The following is a 22834-nucleotide window of genomic DNA, read 5'->3' as shown; positions in this document are numbered from 1 at the left end:
CTGAGTAACATGATCAGGTATTGTGGAATGTTATCCATACATACACTCTTCATTTGTCTCACATCATAAAACATCACACATTAAAAACAGACATTCTACAAACGAAATAGTGTTAAAATATTGTATACATTTTGATAGGATACTTAGTCACAGTTCACCTCTTCTAGATTTACAATCAAAAATTAGCAAACATAAAATCTACATCTACAGCACTGCGGACCCAAACTTCTCTTTTCATCTTGAATGTGGTTGAAGTTAGATTTTGGATCTAGAACATCCCTCCATTCCATTAGATAATTGTGGGATAGGAGATTCTAGGGTTGTCCTTGGAAAATAATTTATGGGCTTAGTACAAGCCCAGTGCCACCAGGAAAGGGCAGAAATGTGCTGTATCTACAAGATACAACGGGTTTCTGTTCTCTCCCTCTGCACTTGTGCACAAATTGCTGCCTAGCTCCGATGCAGGCACCCTTGCTCCAATGTGCAAGGATGCCTGCATTGTGGGGATGATTGTTTTTGTGCAGGTAAGGACCTGACATAGGAATCAGACTTGTTAATCTGTGAATGCATCAGATTCCTTACTTTGTTCTTGTACATTCAGATGCAGATACACAACCCACCATAGCTCTTACCCTATCCTCTTACCCAGCAGCATGTATAACTAACTCAACACTCTGCATGAGGCAGCGAGTGTAATGCCCACTGCAGGGTGGAATGCCTCCTGTTTTCATGAAGGCATATGGGACCAGCAGATCAACGCTTCGAAGACTGCTAGGGCAACCTGACTTTAAAGGTCATGAACTAACTTACCCTCAGTTCAGAGGTCCTACCATCTGTGTACTCTGTGAACCTTAGCAATGGAAGGAAGGGGGGCAACAGCAGGGCATACAAATGACCCAACAGAAAAAAACAGAAAATATATTGATTAAATGTTGATTTAATGTCAGCCTCAGGTAATTACTAAGGGTGCAGTCTAATACGTTGTATTTTTCCTCATTGTTCCCATACAGACATGGACCTACCATATGCAAGTCAGTCTTGGCCCTCTCCAACATGGAGTGTGCAGCTCAAACAGTTATGCCACATCCTCTCTACAAGGGAATATCAGCAGCCAGCTAGTACATGGGGCTTGGTGGCACCAGGATTGTTATCAAGAGCACCTGAGATGCCTCTAATCTCAGAAGAAAGTGATACCCACAAGGAAGCAATGGATGAAGGACACACTATCTAGTTGTGCTTAGCCACACCAGGAAGATGCTGAGTGTAATATCTATGCAAGTGTCTGGCTAAATAATTGATCATACCCTACAGCCAAGACCCACTAGATTTTATGTACTTTTAAAAAAACGTTTTGCAAAGAACCACATTCATTGCCAACTTTATTAAATATAACTTTAGAATATGACATAGAATGTTGGTTCAACTGCTCTTGTTTTGTGTGACAACGTACTCCTCATAGTTCTTCTAAGTATCCTGGACCTTGGTACAATCTCCAATCGGACCTTCATATTGTGAAAGTGTCACTACTCAGTCCCGGGCACTTTACTTTTCTCACTCCAAACCACCTCCCTCAATGCCACTAACTTCTTCTTGAAATTCTGTTGTCATTTTTATGAAGCGGGCATTCAGATTTTGGTCTCTTTCTAATGACCTATTACTCAGCTCTACACTAAATTCTCCAGTTACCTGGCAACACATCTGTGGATAGTCCGACATTCTCTTATTCTTAACCTATCTAAAACTGAAATCATTTTTCCAGTTTTGTCCAACCCTTGATTCAAGGATGCATCTAGAATGTTTATCTTCATCCATGCCTGAGCAGCACGATGTCAGCTATTCCTTATCAGCATACGTCCTCATTTTCCATTCCACGCCATAAGGCACTTATGAGCAAACTTACAGTAAGCATTTTGTGGGTACTATAATAGGCTTCCTGTGAGCTTCCTCGAGTACTCCCTCTCTCTCCTTGAAATATCTATCAGATTATTAATATCTAAAGCTTTTCCTTTTTGCCTGCAATAGAGTGCTTTTACAGGGTGCTCTGTTCAATCACATTCTATCTGTTTCCAACCTTCTTGCTCCTCCCCCCTTACCCTTCAACCTTCAGTCACTCAACCTCTTTTGCACCTTGCACAGAGATGTTCTTGTATGTGTCCTAAGCACTATTCTAGTGCAGCCTGTAGTCACAATTGCTCTCAGATCCCATCTTCTCAATCTAGACACCTATCAACCTTGACACAGACCGTTCCCACTTCACCAGGCCTGTATGATACTAAAACAGTTAATATATGCAGAATGTGACATCACGTTTGAGTAATGAGTTATGGGATATGATGGCAACCCCTTTCTATAACCTTGAAAACTGATAAATACAACAAGAAACAAATATGACAGTAACTCACATATGATATCTTCATATTCTCTTTTGTTCAATCGATCACCCATCAACACCTTACCTAATCATCGGTGTAACCTCCAACATTGCACACTTGTTCTATGCACCATAACATATTTTTTATGTAGGATATTTCTGTACAGAATGCTGTCACATCTTTAAACAGGTATTGGCTAAGCTAAGAATTCTGGCCTTTCAAATGAGTTAGCCATCTATTTGGCTTTTCCAGTGCTTGTTTTCAAAGCTTTTCACCATTGGTAAAAGTGGAAAAAAACGCTTGTTGCTGAAGCTGAATGGCATCAGTACACCAAAATTGTCCTCTGCACGATGGCATATGCATGCTCATGCTTCATTACGCATTAGCACAAATACATTATGATATGGCAACCTTTTTATTTTTAACATTTACTATTCCATGATGGTGGACACCTATCTTTCAGTGATAAAGAGGAAAAAAATGCCTGCATAGTGCTTTGCAAAAAGAAGTGGTGTCGTAGCACTTGCTGTGCTGTGGGCCCACTACAAAGTTTTTAATAAAGGAAATGTAAACAAGGGGATGAGAATGAGTGGGAGATTGGAGTAGCAACCAAACTCTGCTAACAAGCAACAGTGGTGAAGTGGGAGGGTTATAAAAAAAGATTGAGATTGAAAAGAGTTGGGGAGTTAACAGATGGAGTGGAGTAGGAGAGCAAGGCGGTTGGTACACGGTGAAGGTGAGGGTTAAGACACGCAGGAGGAGGAGAGTATGAAAACACATGCGCTCTCCTGCAGAACTAAAGGCAAAAGAAAATAGTAGTTCTTCAATGTAATCAGTGAAAGGATAGGATCCACTCAAATGGATGGCATACAAGCTATGGAGTGAATGTTGAGTGGCAAGGCACATATGTGGGGGATTGCTTGAGGGTGCCTGTGTTCTGCATTGATGAGTTATTCTCAGCCTGTAACGTTGCTGATCTCCTCTTTTCGTGAGTCTATGTTTCTGATTAATGTGTATCTGCAAGAGTTCAATCTACATCATCAAGCTTGTCTGAAGATATTGCATCATCATATGATAAACATATGATTTTCGATAGTTCAACATTGTAGAAGCTATTATACAGCACAGTCGCCTGATGGTTTTTCACGTGGTGTATCTGAGTGGTCCACCATCTATGTGCTGGCAACGGAAACTTTCCTTCAGGAGATCAGATGATCTTTCAAAAATATGCTATGAACAGTCTGAACATTTATGAATGGATACGCCCACCTCATTTGTAGTGTCAAACATTGGATGGAAAAATTGTTATGTGAAGCACACATGCTGTCATTTTAGTTGAAGAAATATGACAGGTGACATTTTATGTGCATGCTCATTTAGGCTACATGAAAGTGTAGAAAGAGGACTAGCTAGGGAAAACCAATTCAGAAAAATGCAGAAACTTTTGAGAATGTGTAATTGCTGGATATTCACAATATTTGGAATTGTTTAGTATGCTTTACAGTTGGTGCAGGGAAGCGCCGTTGAAAGGTAGAGCATCTACTTTTATTCCCACACCCATAACTGAAAACAACAGGCCCTTTTCAAAATTTACAAAAATGTATGATTACTTGTTCTGAGTCCCTCCTCCCCAAAAACTGTCCCACATAAATCCTAAAGTTATCCTTTTCATTTCAGCCAACAGATATTTTAGTCTGATGAAACAGCCCTGCAGGTAGAAATTATGCTGTAGATGTATACTCCTCGATTTATCCTCGGAAGGATAAAAAGCCTGTTTGTCCGCTAATGGAATAATTGTGTGACCTGGTACTTACACACAGGCCTCTGAAACAGGCGCATTACAGCCAGGACTTGAACTCGTGACCCAGTGGTGAAACACAGATATGTGCAGCAGGAGTCTTTTAGCCATAATCCATCTGAGATTGTTGTGGTATCCCTCGCGTGCATGCCACCCAACACATGAGCCAGTAATCTCCTGCCAAGCAGCGGGACATTGGAATGAGCCTATTCTACAGAAATATAATACACCCCAAGGGTGAGACGGCTGGTCGTCTGTGTGCGGTGATCTCGCAGATACATGTCCGCGCCTAACACACCATGCCTGGCTGCAGCAAGTGCAATTCGTCACTTGCTCTCATCAGTTATCAGTTACCTAGAGCACTACGTCTGAAAGTAGGCTGTGCACACGATGCGGAGAAAGGACACCCCTGTCTCGGTGAGGGCCACACGGCACTGCCCCCTTTCTGCAGTTGAAGCGAATGGTGTATTAAGGTCGATGTACGAGGAAAGAGGAAACGCCTTTGTACGCAAACCTGACGCGAAGAGCCCTTTGTGCGCATTTCAGTGCTTATTTTCACGTCTGGACAGGGGCGTAGCTTGGGGGGGGGGGGGGTAGGAGGGCTTGGGGTGTCAACCCCCCCACCACACACACACACACCACCAAATAGATGTATTTTCTGGAAAATCTTTGGATACAGGAGATTTCAGGCTAGTATGGTGAGGTGGCTGTCAGATTTCACGAGGATTTTGTTTTTACATAAACACCAACAAAAAACACACACAAAGGCTCTCCCTCTCCGCTTTCAAGAGTCTTCAAAAATTGTTGGTAGTTTCGCGAAATATTGTTTTTTCTCTCACTTAGCGAATCCGCATTTGTCTCCCATTCCACTGCCCCTTTATCCCGCTCGTGCCCTGCTTGTAGTAGAATGTATTTGGACATTATATGCCAGTGTGATTGTTGGGAAATCTGGAGCTCTCACCCTCCCCCATTCTTACTGACCACGCTACGCCCCTGCGACTGGCCTGCCTTATCGCTGTGTCGTCGACATACTATTGTTACCCTCCGTGGTACGCTGCACGGAGCTCCGAGATAGGGAGAGCGGTTCACAGAAATAATTGCTTCAACCCCTTCGTGTTCTTTGGCACCATTACCCTCCCCCTGCCTGCCCCCCTCCTGTTATCCCCCCTTGGTGTCTCTTCACAGGGCTGATAAATAAATACAAATATTACATTTTTCAATGAACCGCTTTCGTCGGAGGCCAGGGCCAGGGCTTTTCTGCAGGGGTTTAATAAATATTAATGCCTGGAGAGTAGATGGGTATCTCCGCGCTCGGGGTCCCACGTGAAGCCGAAATTGCTCGTGTCTCCTTTGTTGCTGAAGAGTGAATCCTTCGCATGTTTCTGCCATTTATCTTTGATTTCCATCGGCTGCAGATGGGCCTACGTTCTACCTCTCGCTTTCACTTGAAGGCTCCCTAAAGCCGATGATGATAAAGGCCCTAGATACGGAGTCGAGCTCTTGACGTGTCTGTTCATCGGTGGCTTGTGAGACAGGAAGGCCTACAGCTTCATAACTCTCAGCGGCTTGATGAATGTCTTCTGGCCGCCTTGAGCTCTGCCTGCTCTCTGGCTGGCACAGCTCGCTGTCATCTCGCCTCTGCTGTGCCTATGGTTTTCTTCAATAGCCTGTTCCGTGCTTATTGTAATAAAATTGCATTTATATAGTGCTTCATACCAATCAAGAGGTACCCAAGCACATTTTTCAAATGGTAGCACGCTACTCTTGGGGAATGTTCCACATTGAAGATACTGTGGCCCTCATAATGCTGTGGCGGTCTTACCACCGCGGACCAAATCGCCACAACGCTGCATGACCCACCTGTGCGGTCTCACCAACTTCGGCCGGCGGTGAGCTCCTCCAGCCCTGTGGCAGGCCTCTGCCTGCCGGCCAGATTACAATGCTGCAGACCGCCAGGCTTTCCGTGGCAGTCACCCCACCACGAAAACCCTGGCGGTTACGCACCCAGCGACAGGAATCCCCATTCCTGTCACCGGCACACGCACTACCACACACCCAGACACATGCAGACACCCCCCTACCCATCCACACACTTACAAACACCCCCCACCAGTCCACATACTTACAAACACCCCCGAACCGTGCACATCCATTCTAACACCCCCACCCGTTCTCACACTGACATACACACACACCCACTCACACATACGCACCCCCTCCACAAACATTCACACCCCCACCCCCATCTGAAATCATCCACACCCCAGCCCGTTCACGAACACATACATTCACATACATACCCATACATTCACACAAGCACCTCCACTCACTTCAAGATTTGCACACATGCATCCCCACTCACTTAAACACTTGCACACATGCACCCCCACTCGCATGCATCCTAATACACACACCTATTCACTCACACCGACACACCCCTCACCCCTCCGCATACATGCAGACAGCCCCCACAACTGCACACATACATCGGGACACCCCCACTCGCTCGCTCACAAACATGCACTTAGACACCCCCATTTGCATGCATACACACACTCACCCCCCATTTGCATACATACACGCACACACCACACCCATGCACCCAACACTCCCTCGCCTCCCCCCCCACCTTTTGAACAATCAACATAACTTTTCCGGCAAGCTGGTCGTCCGAGAGGGGATGGGTCCTGGTGGTTTTGCACCGCCAGCACCACCACGCCAGCAAGACTCCACCAAGCCCTATTACGGCTTGTAATATGGCAGGTGGAGTCTTGCTGGTGTGGCGGTGCTGGCGATGCAACTGAAGTTGGACTTACGCCCATAAATGGAATACCGCCAGCACTGGCAGTATGCTGGCTGCAGCAGCTTCGGCGGTCTCTGAAAAAGGCCGCCAAAGTCATAATAAGGGCCTGTATTTGTCTTGTTTGCTACATGTGTAGTGTGTGATAGTTATTGTGTGTGAGGACCAGAGTTGTGCTCTCATCTTGTTTTTGTTGCTGCACATATGTGATTATTTGAAGCAAAGAGGAGTGAGCACAGCATTAGTTGCCAGTGAGCACAAAGGAAGTGTGTCAGTGCATTGTGGCCTATGTGTGGGGATTGTTATGGTGTTGGGCTTGTATAACACACACCTGAGGGGTCAGAGGAAAAAACCCTTGTCCAGTCTCCCTATCAATGAACCACTCAAACACAGAGGCCAAGGAATAGAAGTTGAGCTTGTATGTCATAGGCTGCTTCTATACCTCCATGAAAACCATCACTCACACCCTCCTCACTAACAAGCTGGACTAGTAGAACACCCTCCAAGTTGGAATCACCCAGCAGCTCACCAGAAGACTGCAAATTGTCTAGAACTCAGCAGGCAGTCTCATCTTCAACCTCCCACACAGAAGACACACTTCGGAGAATTTTACTGGCTCCTGATACACAAACGAGCACAGTTCAAATTCCTCATTCACATATTTAGGACTCTACACCATACAAGTCCCACCTACACAATAGCATCACCTTGCAACCCCCCCAAACACCTCCGCTCTGCCAGACTCCTATTTCCTCACATACCAGGTATATGCAGAAATAGATCTGGAGACCGGGTCTTATCGTACATCACACCTAAAGCATAGAATGAAACCCATTGCACTTCAATGCCTTCTCGTCTCTTGAGCTCCACAAGAAGCTGAAGACTTAGCTTTTTTTTAAAAAAACGAATTCCCTAGACAAGGCCAGGCATGCACAGTGTCAGGATACCTCACGGGTGATGGTCTCTTTACAAATACACATAACATAACATATCTCAAGCATATACTAGTCTCAATGGTTGTTCCAGTAAAATAGCTTTCCAATGAGGCACTCACCAACAATCCATTCATCTAGGCATTGGGGCACAGATTTACTAACGTTTATGCAAAACTAAAAGTCAAAGGACGAGTTTTACTGTCAAACTCAAATCAGGATTTGTGCTGATAGTATCTCAAAGTAAGGCAAAGTTGAACTAGGCACTATTTGGATTACTTTACTTCATGGTGGCATTCCATGGATGGTGCATGGGTATTTCCATGCCACTACCCATGGGTTTTGATGCAAATCCCTATCTACAAACTGCAGTGCTGTAACAAAATTTGAGGGGGCTCTCTTCAGAGTACATGAAGGCCCCCACCTCCAACCTCTCAGGTCAGGGTACTGTGCTGAAGGGGCCCCATGGAGCTTAGGGACCCCCTGCACCACATGGGATACAGGAGCTAATTTTACACCACTGACAAGCAGTTGTAGACAGGGATTTGTACCAAAATATTATGCCTACTCAAGCAGGTGCAACGAGGAGAAATGTTTCCCTTTCTCCTATTTTTTCCAGCTTTGCGTATGTGCTGCATTGCAAAGCAAACATACAAAGTGGGAAAAGCCTTAAAGCATAGTTTTTGTACAGGAACAGACTCCTTCCAGTATCACATCTATGCTTCAAACAATGCTCATGCTAATGCACTATGGTGTAAGGGTTTGTGCACATGGCTGGCAAAAGTGCACCAGCTCTGGGGAGAGAAAAAGTGCAAAATATCCTAGTAGATATGGTGTAATTTTCTCTCTTCCTTCCACACAACGCAATGCAGCAAACTTGGTGCAGCACTGGTTTGCGTCAAAGAACAGTAAATTTGGGCCTACATTTACTAACATATCTACACCAGATTGAAAGTGGAAATATGTACCAATGAGAGAAAAGCCTGGGCTTCTGATATATGGTTACTAGGTGACTGATCCAGCTCACGAGGGACTGAATAGTCCAATCATGGACTTTCATTTAACAGTCCTGTGCATTCTGGGAGTTGAAGGCATGGCTCCCATCAATTGAAGTAATTGGACCAAATCTCTAGAAAGTAGTGGGTTTTTAAAGATGAAGCTGGCCTGGAAAATAATGTCCTCATTTACATGGAGTCATCTGGTTACCTCTGCTCAGGTGTTTTGGTTGCGGATATAACTATGATATTACAATGGCTCACACACAAGGGCAAAGCTATTGGTGCTGAGAGCACCAAGGCCTGATGCTCTCAGAACTAGGCCACAGCTTTCTTTGAAGTGGCAGTGTGTTCCGCCAGCACGATGTATGATGAACGAGGCAACTGGCACTTGCCATTTTGGCCATATTCAGTGTGACAAAAATCATTGTTAATAAGGGCCTTGGGCTTCTAGATTGAGAGTTATCTGTGGTTTGGATGAGCGACGAAAAACCCTTGGCGACTGTATGATGTATCACATGGCAATAGCTTTAATTCTGGCTTCATGAATTCCCCTGTCTTAGTATGTTTCGGGATCTGAAAGGCAGGATGAGGTCATGAGGTGCTGAGAGTAGTAAGGACAGTTTGAAGCAGTGCGTGTGCTACTGTGCTTCGCTGTGACCACAGGTGCCATTAGGTTAAGGTAGGTGATTGATGCTGCTCATGGTTAAGGTGACCGCCTAGCACTAGGTCACTGGGGACAGGCCTGGCTGGCTCTCTGTAACATGGAGCTGATTTCTTCATGCTGAGAAAATAGGACAGCAGTCCCAGGTGCGTGGGTCAAAAACCGACTGTAAAGTCTATTCCTACTCCTAACCTACATGCTGTAATCCAAGCATACCAGAAGATTGCGCCTAGTTGTGTGGAAGCCTTGCTGTGCAACATTAAAACAACAATTAAGCTTTTAACAGCAGGACTTGGATGGATAGGCATGTTCACATTTGCAGAGGAGATGTCATATCAAAAGTGCAAGGTGATGTACCCGAATAGCGAGGATTCTGCCCCGTTCAAACCTGCAGCTACGAGATGTGCAGAATACCACTGCACTGCTCATTAGTCACTCACCTGGGAGAAAGGCCCATCAAGTGGGGTCCCTTGCCCTCATTACAAATTGCAAAATTCTAGTATGTACTTGACTCCTTTCACCACACGTACAGGAATTCTGAGTTTTGCTGAAAACCCTGCGCCCACCCCCAATATTTCCAAGCTGAATTTCAGCGCCTCAAACCTACCAAAATTTACAGTGGGAAAAATGCCCAACAAATACCGGATCTTGGTGCTGACAGTACAAAATCCACTTGTTATGCCCCATTTTACATGGGTGATCTTGTAATAGGAGACAATTATCACAACTGTTAAAATGCCAGGGTAGTAGATTGTAACAGCTGCAATATGTATGTCTGTACTCTCAATAAGGGCCTTTATGCCTCATTAACATTGGTAAGGAAGAAGCAATTCCCTTTCATCTGCATGGGAACTAATAATATAAGCAAAACTCTTAAAGATATGTACAGACTGATAGTGGCTCCTGGTGGTGAAGAAAGGAGGCCTTCGAAAACATCTCAAGGGGCTCCGATGCAGTATACAGGGCTCATTCAGTTAATTTGTATGGGGGTTTCTGTAAATGAGGGAATACTTTGCCTCTGTGTCGGTGCTGTATTCTAGATGTGGGAAAAGAGGCAAAGTACGCCTCTTTGTGGCGTACAGTCAGTGCACCCCCTTATGTCTCATAAGGGGGTGCACTGACTGTACGCCACAAAGAGGTGGTACACAGTCAATGCTCCCACCAAGAAAAACCCTTGAAAGGTGGAAAAGAGGGTCCTTTGAATCCCCCCAAGACATCACACTGCTGGCAGGGCAGGCAGCTTCTGCACACATCTGCAGTGAATCTCTGCGTCACAGGCCAGGTGCCACCTGCAATATGAAAGATGGGCTGGCTGCTTTCAACAGCCGTTCTGACTTTCACTATTGTGCTGCCCCGCGGGCAGGTGCAAGTTTGAGACTGCCCAGGAGACAACACGTTTTTATTAGTAGTACTGCACACTGACAGGTCTGCACCCTGCACACCCAGTTAAAGGCATGTCATGGTGCAGACCAGAGTAGTGCATCCTAACTGCCTTCAAATCTTTTCTACTTAGTAATAAAACCCATTACAGAAACCTCTGATTCTCCAATTATCTGTCTGTGTTACACTGTTAGAAAAGCCATTTCAGTGCTACACATTGGAAAATGAGGCCCACATCCCTAATGCAGTGGGATTACCAATATGTGGCATGGTTTGCACCTAGGGTCACCATTACTATGGGTCAGAAATGATGAATGTGACAGTCAGGCTTCTACTCTCAGAAATCAGGAATGACTGTAAGTACTAGTGTATTTGCATTCGATTACCACAGTAATTATTAGTTGTTGGAACATTTTCCACCAGCACATTTCACCAACGTTTTGCTAGTGAAATGCCCACTGCAAAACATTGGGGGTTACATTTTCCCATTATCTTGTAATCCCAATTCAATGGTATCTTCTGTTATCACTCTAGCTACTTAACCATCTGCACTGGAATACACAGATCTGAGCTGAAAGCCATTCACTACCCACTAAGATTTCGAAGTTTCTTACTCACGTGTCTCGTTACCAAACCCTAAAGGAAAACAAAGCTAAGATGCTCACAACACACACCATTTCTTCTACTTCTTCATTACTAAATTCACCATCAAAAATATGTAAATATGAAAGCGTTGTCTATATGTTGTACTGGTAATATCTCTTGTCTCAAGTAACACATTCCAGTTCTTCAACAAGTTCTTTATGTTAAGATGCAAACTGCCTTACACTGTTAGGTATCAGTAACTCATTACGATTTTTGCTCATCTTGCTTGGTCTTTGTGGATTGTCAGGTAGTCAAAATCCAATTTATTGCGACCATGGTGCATTAAATTATTGTATATTTCTAAATACATAATTTATTTTAAAAAATTGCACTCTTTAATACATATGTCAATTCATCCACTACACTTATTAAATATAAAAAACTACTTTACATTCATAAAATTCTGCATAAATAATCATTGTTCTGTAATAAAAACTTTAAAAATCTAAATCAAAAGAATTTAATCAAATTTCATAATTTGCAGAGACTTCCCAAAAGCACGTATTACATCTAGAAACCGTATAGCAAATAAAAATCTCAGAGCTCCTTGCCTGGTCTTATCATATACTTAATCATCATTGTTTTTAGGAATTTATGCCCTTCCATTCTAAAAAAATGAGATTCTAATAAAATATGAATATTGTATTGTATTGTATTGTATTGTAATAGTATTTATATAGCGCTTACTACCCCTGACGAGGCGTCGAAGCGCTTTTCGGCGAGTAGCACGCTACTCCGGAACCCAACAAGAATTAGTGATGGATTAGTATCAGGAAATAGGAGTACAGTTTTAGTATTATTATGAGTTAATTTGAGCCGCAGATAGAGTTTGTTAGTTAGATTGACTGGAGTAATGGAGGGGTGGAGGAGGAAAGAATCCAGAAGTGTTAATTGGGAGTTTATAGTAATAGGATTTAGGCTTTAAGGGGATGGAGGAGGGAAGAGTCTGTGGAAGGGGTTAGGGAGATCATAATACCAGGGTGAGATAAATGAGGGTGAATTTAGTAGGGTTGTTTGGGAGGTCATGGTAGTAAAGTGAGGTTTGGTGAGTTAAATGTGGAAGCGGAGGGAAGAGCTTAGGCAGAGTTATTTAGGAGATGAAAGTAGTAGAATGGATTTGGGATGAGTCAGAGTGGGAATGGAGGATAGATTGATAGAGACATGACATATGATGATGGGTAGATAAGTGTGATATAAGATGAGAGCAGGGATTCATAGATATCTAGTATAACAACCCACCCAGGAGCCATGCAATGACCCACGAAAATCCCAAGCACAGAACAACATACACACATACATATATATATATATATACACACACACACACATACATACACACATGAATACACACACATATGCACACATATATGTACATACAATACATATTTAGAACCATGGGTAAATATACTTAGTTAAACAGGTTTAAAGAGTGTGTTTGTGTTTTATTGGTATGACATAGTAGCGATACATATTTTCTAAAGAACTATACATAACTAGAAATATACACATAATCAGAAAAAATATTTATCAACATAGGCATATGCAGTCCATAGTTGTTTGAATATGGTGGTTATGAAGGAAAGAGCCAACTCTTGAGTAGTTTTCTAAATACAAGAAAGTTATCTGTGGCTCTTATAGTTGGGGGTAATGAATTCCATAGTTTGGCTGCTTGAATGAAGAAGGATGTACCACCTATAGTCTTTTTCTTGTATGGTGGTGTTCTAGGGCGAGGTGCCAATCTTGAGCAGAGGTTTCTTTGTTTGATGTAATTGGTTGTTTTGTTTCCGATAAAAAGTGGTCCTGTTCCATGTATGGCTTTGTGGGTGATACATAGCAGCTTGAAAGTGCATCTTCTGGCAATGGGTAACCAGTGTAGTGCTGTCAAGGCAGGGGAGATGTGGGCTTGTGGCTATTGAATATTTTATATTTAAGCCACATTTACAATACCCCCAGATTTCTGTTAGCAATAGTAGTACTGTCAAATATTGGGTTTACCCCAATCCGAATCTTTAAAATTCTATGTCTAATACCTTGATCTGGTTGCAACGATCTATATGGAAATGCAAGGTTTTTACTCCAAAACCCTAGCAGATGAGCCAGGGAAACCTTCATTTGTAAATATTTAAAATCATATACTCTGAACATCATCTCAATTTTCACATTCAAAGCTGATCTGGAGATTTTCAAAAAGGATCCCAATGGGGGAGAATCTAAAGAAAGCATATCTAGAATTGCTTTGATCTGCCCCCTCAGACTCACAGCCACTTCAGATCATTACACAGACATTCTTGTTTTGACAATAGAAAGCAATTTTGTCTTCCCTGGGTGTTTGTAATCTTTTCCAAAATATAAACATTAATTTCATCAGTGTGTAAAGCCGGGAAACCAATCTTGTCTCCATCCTTATTGCTTGTAGCATAGAAGACTTGTGACCATACAATAATGGTTGTATATGCATTGTCCCACCAACCTTTCCAGTTCTAAAATCCATTCATATACAATATTTCAGGGCCATATAAATATTTTGGTGAACAAAGGCCTTAAATGCTTTTAAGACTGGTAACAGGTTAGGTCTCCATAATCTCTGCTAAACTTCTTTAACCCTGCTATGCTCAGTAACGTGCAGGATTTTATCACAGTCAAGTGCATTTTTCAGTCTCTGTTCATAGTACAATGTGTACCAATGTATCTGTAGAAAGTCATTTCCTCTACTCTTGTTTTATTTATAAACCACTGGTGCTTTTCACTTCTTCAACCAAATACCATTGTCTAGTTGTTTTCATATTTATTTTTATTCTTCACAATAGTTAAAGAAAGCATCCAATTTCCTTTGTAGACCTATTTGTGTCATATTCATGATTACCAGGTCGCTAGCATAGAAAAAACAAGGCACACGTCTCCCCCCATGTAACATCCATAAGATTGAGGCAAACAGAGACAGGCCAGTGTGTAACCCTGGTGTACACAGTTCTTAATTGAGATGTTTTGATAACATACCTTCATAAACAATGATTTAATGTAGAATGTCTTCTTTTAAAACCATCGTGTTTCACTGGGATTAATTCATTAGTATTTACCTAGCCATGTAATCTAGTGAGTAAAAAGTTAGAGAACACCTTTGAGCCAACATAAATCTTTAGTTCTTCAAATTTTAAGAGTTACTCTTCTGAAATATAGGCTTAATTATGGCCCCTTTCCAGCTATCTGGAATTACCACTGTTGCTATAACTAGTTTGCAAAGAACCATGCTCAGCAGCTACTATTTGTCTTAATCATAACTGATAGTAGGTTATTTGGTCCTGCTTCTTTTAAGAGTCTCAGACCATATTTACTCTCTTCATTGATTTCAGGGCGAAAGCGTTCAGAAATTCTTCATCAGACTCATAATTCATGGGAAATAGGTGTACTCTTTACTGTAGGTCTCTTCCAGATAACTTACCCACTGGTGTTTTAGTATGATGCAATTTATTGTGTTATATCCTCCACAATATTAAATTAGGTTAACTTCCAAAATATCCTAGTGTCTTTTGACTGAATGACCGCTAACGTTTGTTTCCTAATTTGCCTTATGGTACTCCGTCCTTTTTTTGTTGACCACAGATTTAAATTCCTGATTAACTCATGCAATTTCTTCTTCTACATTACCTTCTGCTGACCGATTGTTCCAATTCTTCAACTTCCTAGCTTTTCTCTTCAATCCTTGACATTGGTGGCAAAACCATTCTGTAACTTTCCCTCTTCCAGTTTGCTTTACTTACATATTTTAATTTTAATTCCTCAGCTCTACCTACAAGCATTTCACAAAGCTGTGTACAATTTCATTATACAAAATGTTGGTGCATTCAATCCGTAATGGAAACAGTTCCCTTATGTCACTCATTAATTCTAGATGTAGTTACATAGTTATTGGAAAATGGTCACTTCCACATCCATCTAAGACTCTGAATCGAGCTACAAATCTAACATTTCAGAACGGTAGGAATACATAGCTGCTAGGGCAATGTTGCATTCCATATTTAAAAGTTTGGGAGGCTGGAGCATCAAATACAAAATTACCATTCAAACACACAAACCCCAAGTTACTTAATGCTGCCTTCAAGTTCCTATCAAATGCTGTCATTGAGCAATTGAAAAATTCAGCTTGGGGAATATTATATGCTGACATAACTTCCCATTATTGTCAATCTTCTATTTTGGGTATAACTTTGCATTAAATGTACCCATTAATATAAGTAGGCTGTTTGATGAGTGATTGCTTGGTCTTTGTGAATTGGTTTTAAGTGAACGGATTATGATGGAAATACAATCTGGTCAGTTCAAGCTAGAAGTTATGAGTTGTGGCAGGAAATACAATGAGAGCTGGAGATGAGGCGGTGTGTTTTGCCTGTGATGTGGGAGCTGATATTTTTTATAATTGTGTTTACATATGTTCCATCCATGCAAAATGTTTTTTCATTGCTACTGCCACCCTTTACCTTGGCTATATTGACTATTTCTGGAGGGGCTGGGGAAGACTCTCATTGAGAGAGAGTCAGACATGGCCCTAGGCAGCCACTGAAAAACTTGCAAAGTGAGGAAGAGGTGTGCAAACATTTAAGAGTTTGTTTATATGGAGGTTGGCAGTGAAAAGATAGAAAAATGTTTTTACAGAGAAAAAATGAGAAAGAAAAGTCAAAAGAGCTCTAGAGGAGACAAATGAGAGTTAAGCAGTGACAGTGAAAAAAGACAGTAAAAAAGGATGAAGGCCAAAGTAATGAAAGGAAAGAGATTAGGAGTTTCTGTAAAGATGATGATAACTAGGAAGTTGATAGAGAGAAATGAAGGAAATGACAAGAAATTAGTGGATGACAAGGAATTGCCTCGGTGGGAGAGCGACCAAACAGCACTAGTGGAAGAAGCATCCCTGGTAGATATTTGTCTTTACCTCTGAGATCTGAATCACCTTACCCAATGTATTTGATTTGTATTGACCTTAAGTATTGAGCAAACTCCTGTTCTTCAAATGGCAACCCGATACCTGTTTTGATCTCTTGTTGGAGGCCATGTCTGGCTACCATTTCATCTATCTTTAGTAACGCCTCCAGCTACACATTGGACTGGAAGATCTCTCTCTTGTTTGTCCTTTATGTCTTAATTTGGGCTTAGACTGCTACCTGGTAGCACAGAGGATTCTCATCACGGACCCTTCCAGAAATGTAGCTCTAACGATCAGCAGATCCCTGCTTGAAGCTTGAATTATTCGCCCTAGACTCCTTTCCCTGCAGATCTTATATTCCCTCTGAAAACTTTGTTCTCACCACCATCTCTTGTTATACTCTATTCGTATATTGTTAGCATTTGGTCATTTACTCTGACTGAATGCTGTATTTTTTTAAATACGTTTTGTAAAGCTATTTACTGTTGTCTCCGTCCACCTTAGGTTTTCTTTTACGGTTACTCTTACTTTACACATGTTATTTAAAGTTTATACCTCAAATGCTTAACTGCCCAAGGCCCCTTGTAAGGTCTCCCGAACGTATAATTGTTTGCTTATATGCCATACTTTTAGACTTGATGACCAATTTAAATCGATCAGGGGGTTTTACTGTTTGGTTTCTATCTGATTACTTACCGTGCTGCCTTCTAAATGCACTATAATGTCCTGTGCCGGCTGTATTTCATTGCCACCATATTGTGTGTTCTTAAGGTGCATTTTCTTTTTGACCTTCTTCTGTATGTTGTTTTAACTGTGCATCATTTTTTTTTCTTGTACTTTATTGGCCTTCAGCCAAAATACGTTTTCTTATTACTACTACCTCTAGTTCTGGGTCCTTCCTGTAGTGATCGACTACCACCAACCAAGGTCTTCTATCTTGCAGGCTCTCAAAATCTGTGCTTAGCGTCTAGCACATGGTGGTCAGCAGTTCTTCAGAAACAAGGGGTGCTTGAGGATCAGGGAGTCCGGTGACTTGGCAGGAGAGACAATCGCAATTGTGTTGTTGAATTAAAAATTGACCACATGAAATCATAGTTATTTCAGACGTGCATTTTTGTTTTTGTGATACCTTGGTATCCTCGACCGGTTGGGTCTAGCACTTGCGGTTCTAGGATTTAAGTTATCAGTAGTTGTCAACCCCTCAGTACAAATCTATCTTCAGTTGCTGATACCTCAACTTTGACGTTGTGCAGTGCTCAAATCTGCATCTGGGGCTCAGCAGTTCGGTATGGCAGGATGCACATCAAAGCCTTCCATGCGTTGGATGTTACTGCTTCCTGTGGTGGAGATTCAGCTGCGTTGCCAGTGTGTTATGTGGGAGTCTGTGGGAGCCCGTGGTAAGCAAGCATTAAGCTCAATATAGTTGCAAAGGCAAAAGACCCTAAGACAACCGTGTGGGGGGTGCACATCAAACTGATATCCACAAAACCAGCACCTTTATTTATGCCTGCAGGTGCTTAAGATGGACAGAATCATAAAGCACACATAGAGGCCCTGATTACAAGTTGATAGGTATATTTCGCCCCCTGTACATAAACTCCTGTTTACGCATGGTTTGGAATTACAAGTTAGTAAGTAATGAACCATTCGATAATTATTGCATGCATTAAATAGCTCAACCTTCGTTAATTTCGGCAGCTCAAACCTGGCATAATTTAACAGGGGAAAAGCATACAGTATTTACTGTGTCATGTGGGTTTTGGTGCTTTAAACACCAAAACCAGCATGTTATTCTCCTCTAATGTAACAGGTGTTATTTATCGCACCCATGGTATTGTTATGTATCAGGTGCAATAAATAGAACCTAAACTCGTAATCAGAGCCAAAGAAGGGAAACTCCGAGCCCTCTCTAGGCCAATAGGACACATGAACAGTCAAGTATATGGTCCCTATCAAGAAGCTCCCCTGCTATCCTACACTGCTCAGTGCCCTCCACCCTCTTTATCGCTGCTGCGTACGTTGGGCACAGCGGGCTCAAATTGCTGGACAATTGTCATTGCAGTTCGGAAATTAAACTCACATCAATGCATCCAAACAATAAAGCCCTCACATTAATAACCAATTGTAAGGGGAAACAGAGGACCACTGTGTCTGCTTAGTAAATACAATACTCCCTTTTATCGAGCTTGGTGCCGCTGTGTTGATAGTTCATTTAATAGGCGAATAGCTTTCTTTAAGAGCTTCGACTTCTACTAGTTGGAGCTTTCTTTAAGATACAATGTACACATAAAGAACGTCTTTGGGTCGAAAGTGAAAGATTTATCAGCAACTTTCAGAACCAAAGATGTCATCAGCACAATTCAATGTGCATACTAACTGCTTCTGCGCGTTATTAATTTTTTTGCAGTTTTTTATAGCGCAAACTCAACACAAAGGTGTTTAATTTGAGCACAAATTACATTACACAAGGTCACATTTTTTTTAGACACCAGTAGATTAAGGAACTGATTCACAAAGGTCTTCTGCACTTGTGGCTAAGGTCCCACTGTCATGGGGAGAGTCTTTGCCCTTGGGGGGGGTGGGGGAGCGCAATCTCATTTTGGTAATTCCTCCCGGAGTGCAGAGACTCCCCCACAACTGCAGGACATTCAACACGAGCGCAGAGGTTCTTTGTGAATCAGGCCCTAAGTTATTTGCCCAGAGTCACAAAGTGTTGAGCCAATGCCGAGACTCGAATCTGGTTCTGCCGTTTTCTCCTGCACGAAGGCACATAGGCCCGTATTTATACTTTTTTTAGCGCCGCATTTGCGCCGCTTTTTGACGCAAAACGGCGCAAACCTACAAAATACAATGGCATTTTGCAAGTTTGCGCCGTTTTTGCGTAAAAAAACGACGCAAATGCGGCGCAAAAAAAGTATAAATACGGGCCATAGGGCTGTGTTGTACGTTTTTAGTAGTGGGGGATGGGTGTTTATTTTCTAATGAACATATTTAACAACATTTTAAAAAGTATGCAGCACGCATTGTAAATGCCAACATATTAAATGAGTATTAAAAGATTGGAAAGACACAAAACAGTACTACACAACTCAACAGTGGTATTTGTTGGTGCAGACGCGACATTGTTAGCGTTCTTCGTGATTGCTGATCAACATTGTTCAGCTGTCATTAACAAAAGGTGCCACTAGTTGGCGCCCAATAGCAGCGAAAGAATTTCTTGCCTCTGGTTATTTGTTCAGTTCTGTAAAACGAGCTGCATTTGTAAACGTGCTTCTGATAGGTAGGACAAAAGAGGGAACCGTTGGAAGAGAGAAGACAGACGAGGTTGAGTGCATGATCGGTACTATAAAAGGACTAAGAGTCGTTATAGGCCGTTTATGGGCGCTATAAAGGCTTACATGCCATGCGAGGCTTTCATAAAGGCACCATTGTGCGTGCACACACCACGAGACATGGCGGCATTCAAAGAATATACCGGAAAAAAGCAAATACAGCGTCGCAAAATTACTCATTTGTGCCAATTATGCTAATTTGGGTGCACACACACTGGTCCTCAAATTTCAAAAACTGCCTTACATCAAACTAATTACAACGTGGGACAAATACAGACGTATGCGCCACTTTAAAAGCACTTCTGAAATGTTGTTAGATATTTCAAAATAACACGTGTTTTGGGGTGGGCGTGAAATTAAGCCTTTCGATTTCTAATCTGTTATTTTACTCCAGCATTCCTAAAAGGTTCCTCACATTGCACGGTTAAAGCGGAGAAATTTGGCCTTCGCTACAATGGCCAGTTTGCAATCCAGGACAGAGATGGAGTCCATCCATTCCTCTGCTGAAAGGTTGGATCTTTACTGAGAGATGAATAAGAGTACTGTTTTAGAAGATCTAAGTTTGAGATGGTGGGTTGATGCCCACTCTTGAATCCTTGCCACCAGGATGTGGGAGAGAATCATGATGTTGTCTAGAGATGAGAGCTTCAGCTAGATCTGTGTATCTTATTTATACATGTGGTAGAGAATTCCCAAACTACTGAGGATCTCACCTAATGGCCAGGCGCGGCTCCTCCACTAGGGCGGAGGAGTGTTGTCTCCCAACCCCCCGCCCCTTGCCAGCAGCAGCTGCTGCAAAACCTTTTACTTAAAACAATAATAAACTATGTTAAACTATGTTTATTATTGTTTTTAGTAAAAGGGGCGGTGCCACAGGCTGGTACGAGCCTTGAGGGGGAGTGCACAGCACTCCACCAAACTGCGCATGTATGTTTGGCCGGCCGGCCCGGGCCGGCCAAACATGCGTGCGCAGTAGGCTCTGTCCAGCCCAGCAACACAATTGCTGGGCTGGAGACAGCCTGCACAGGCACCCAGTCTGCCTGGGAGCACCCTGGCTGGGCACTCCCAGACAATCCTGATGTTGCTCAAAGCAGCGCCAGTATTGGCCGCAGGGGAGGCTGGGAGCCTGTGCCTGCAGGCTGTCGGCAGAGACGAGGAGAAGAGCAGCGTGGTCCTGATGGCAGCGGCAGCGACGATTAAGGTACTTAAAAATAAAAATAAAAACACCCCCATGCGCACCGCCCCGCCCCCTGTTACAACTGCAAGCCACACCTGCTAATGACTCTAAATATAGCTTGAATAGTGTTGGTGAAAGTATTAAACCCTGAGAGACTCCTTTTTATAAATTGATTTTATTGGAGAAAGAGTTCCTTATTTTCCCTACTTGTGGGTGGTTTGTCAAGTAGTAGGGGAACCAGTCAAGGACCACTACTTCAATACCCATTCATTCTTTCACATTGATGAGGGAGTGATGGTTGACAGGAGGTTGCTTGTATGGATATAAAATAAGAGCCGGGCAGCTACATAGATTTCTACCACCTTTACTAAGAAGGGAAGGGTACAGACACCTCAGAAGTTTTTCAAGTCATGTGGATTCCGTATTTTATTTAGAAGTGGAAAGTTTTACCAGTTTTTAAACAGTCAGGGAAGATGCCTTGCTCAGGAGAGGCACTGGCCAAGGTGGGCCTGTAAGGTAGAAGCTGTTTGGTGAGATCGTTGCTGAAAGAGCCAGGTAAAGGATCAGACAGATGGTTTAACTCTGGCTATGATGTCCAGTACCACTGTTTCCAAGACTGGGTCAAAATGTGGTCAGGACCACTGTGCTTTGTGTTAGCTAGTCATTGACTACACTGCCTGAGCTTCGAAGAAGAGATGGTCAATTAACTTCACTTTCATTGAAAAAAACTGCAAAGCCTTGGCACCTAGCATGCGGAGCCTTAGAGCTGGTTTTAAGTTTGGTTCCTGGACAGATTAATGACTTTAAATAGGAGTTTTGGTCTATCATTGGAAGGATTCAGGAAGGACTTAGTGTGAGAAGGCGTGGTTCTGAAAGTAAGGTATTTGCAATTTCTACTCTTTGATCTGAGCTTGGTCAGACTTGATGGAGGTAGTGATAGTCTCAATTCTTTTTGAAGCATTCTGTTGTTTCAGAAGGAGCATTTCTGAACACGAAGGAGCTCTATTAAGTGCCAGACAACAATTGCTGTGTACTTTTTGAGCTTGAAAAAATATTTTAGCTTTTAGTGTTTTTCCAAATAAATCACATATAATATATATACAGAGGGCCTTTCCGTCAACAATCTTTATTAATTGTCTCTTAACTTTTCCCACCATGAGCATACAGCATGGGGCAATGGGTTAGGCCACTTTACCCATTGGCTCCCTTCACTTTCAGTGACTACATAAAGCCTGTGCACAATGTTCGCATCCAATTAAAGATAGCGCCTTTCCCTTCAGTTATTAAGGTGGGTTTTATTTTTTTATTCACAACTTAATAACCTATTTATTTTACATGCACATCAGGTGCCCAGTGAGATGGTGATTTTTTGTAAGTTCCTTTTATAAGTTGCTGTTATAAAGTGTTTAAATGACATAATGAAACTGTAGCTACCAGTGATTTGGTGGTTGCTCTTGTGTTTTATTTTTTATCTTGGTATCCTCAAATAATAATAATGAAATGTAACACTCAACTTAAAGCCTTTGTATTTAAAAACATCTCAAGTAGTTGGCCACATCAGTGAACCTTTTTTAGATTTCCAAATGCTATTGCATGTTTATGGGGTTCATGTGTCGGTGGCAGCTTGTTTTTTCCTTCTAATTGTTGTGCCATTAACTTGCCAAAAAACCTTTAATCATTGCACCAACCTGCCAGGGCCTGTTTACCTTGGCTCCATCACCAATAACTCTTTACAGAAATCATGACAAAATAAAAAAAATCTTAGAAAAAGCCAGAAGGCTGGCAGCCAGCTCGGTAACTATTGGCTTTGCAAATGCTTGTTAC

The sequence above is a fragment of the Pleurodeles waltl genome, chromosome 3_1, assembly GCF_031143425.1.
Source record: "Pleurodeles waltl isolate 20211129_DDA chromosome 3_1, aPleWal1.hap1.20221129, whole genome shotgun sequence".
Taxonomy (NCBI): domain Eukaryota; kingdom Metazoa; phylum Chordata; class Amphibia; order Caudata; family Salamandridae; genus Pleurodeles; species Pleurodeles waltl.
The sequence above is the reverse complement of the archived record's forward strand: the minus strand, read 5'-3'. Positions refer to the sequence as shown.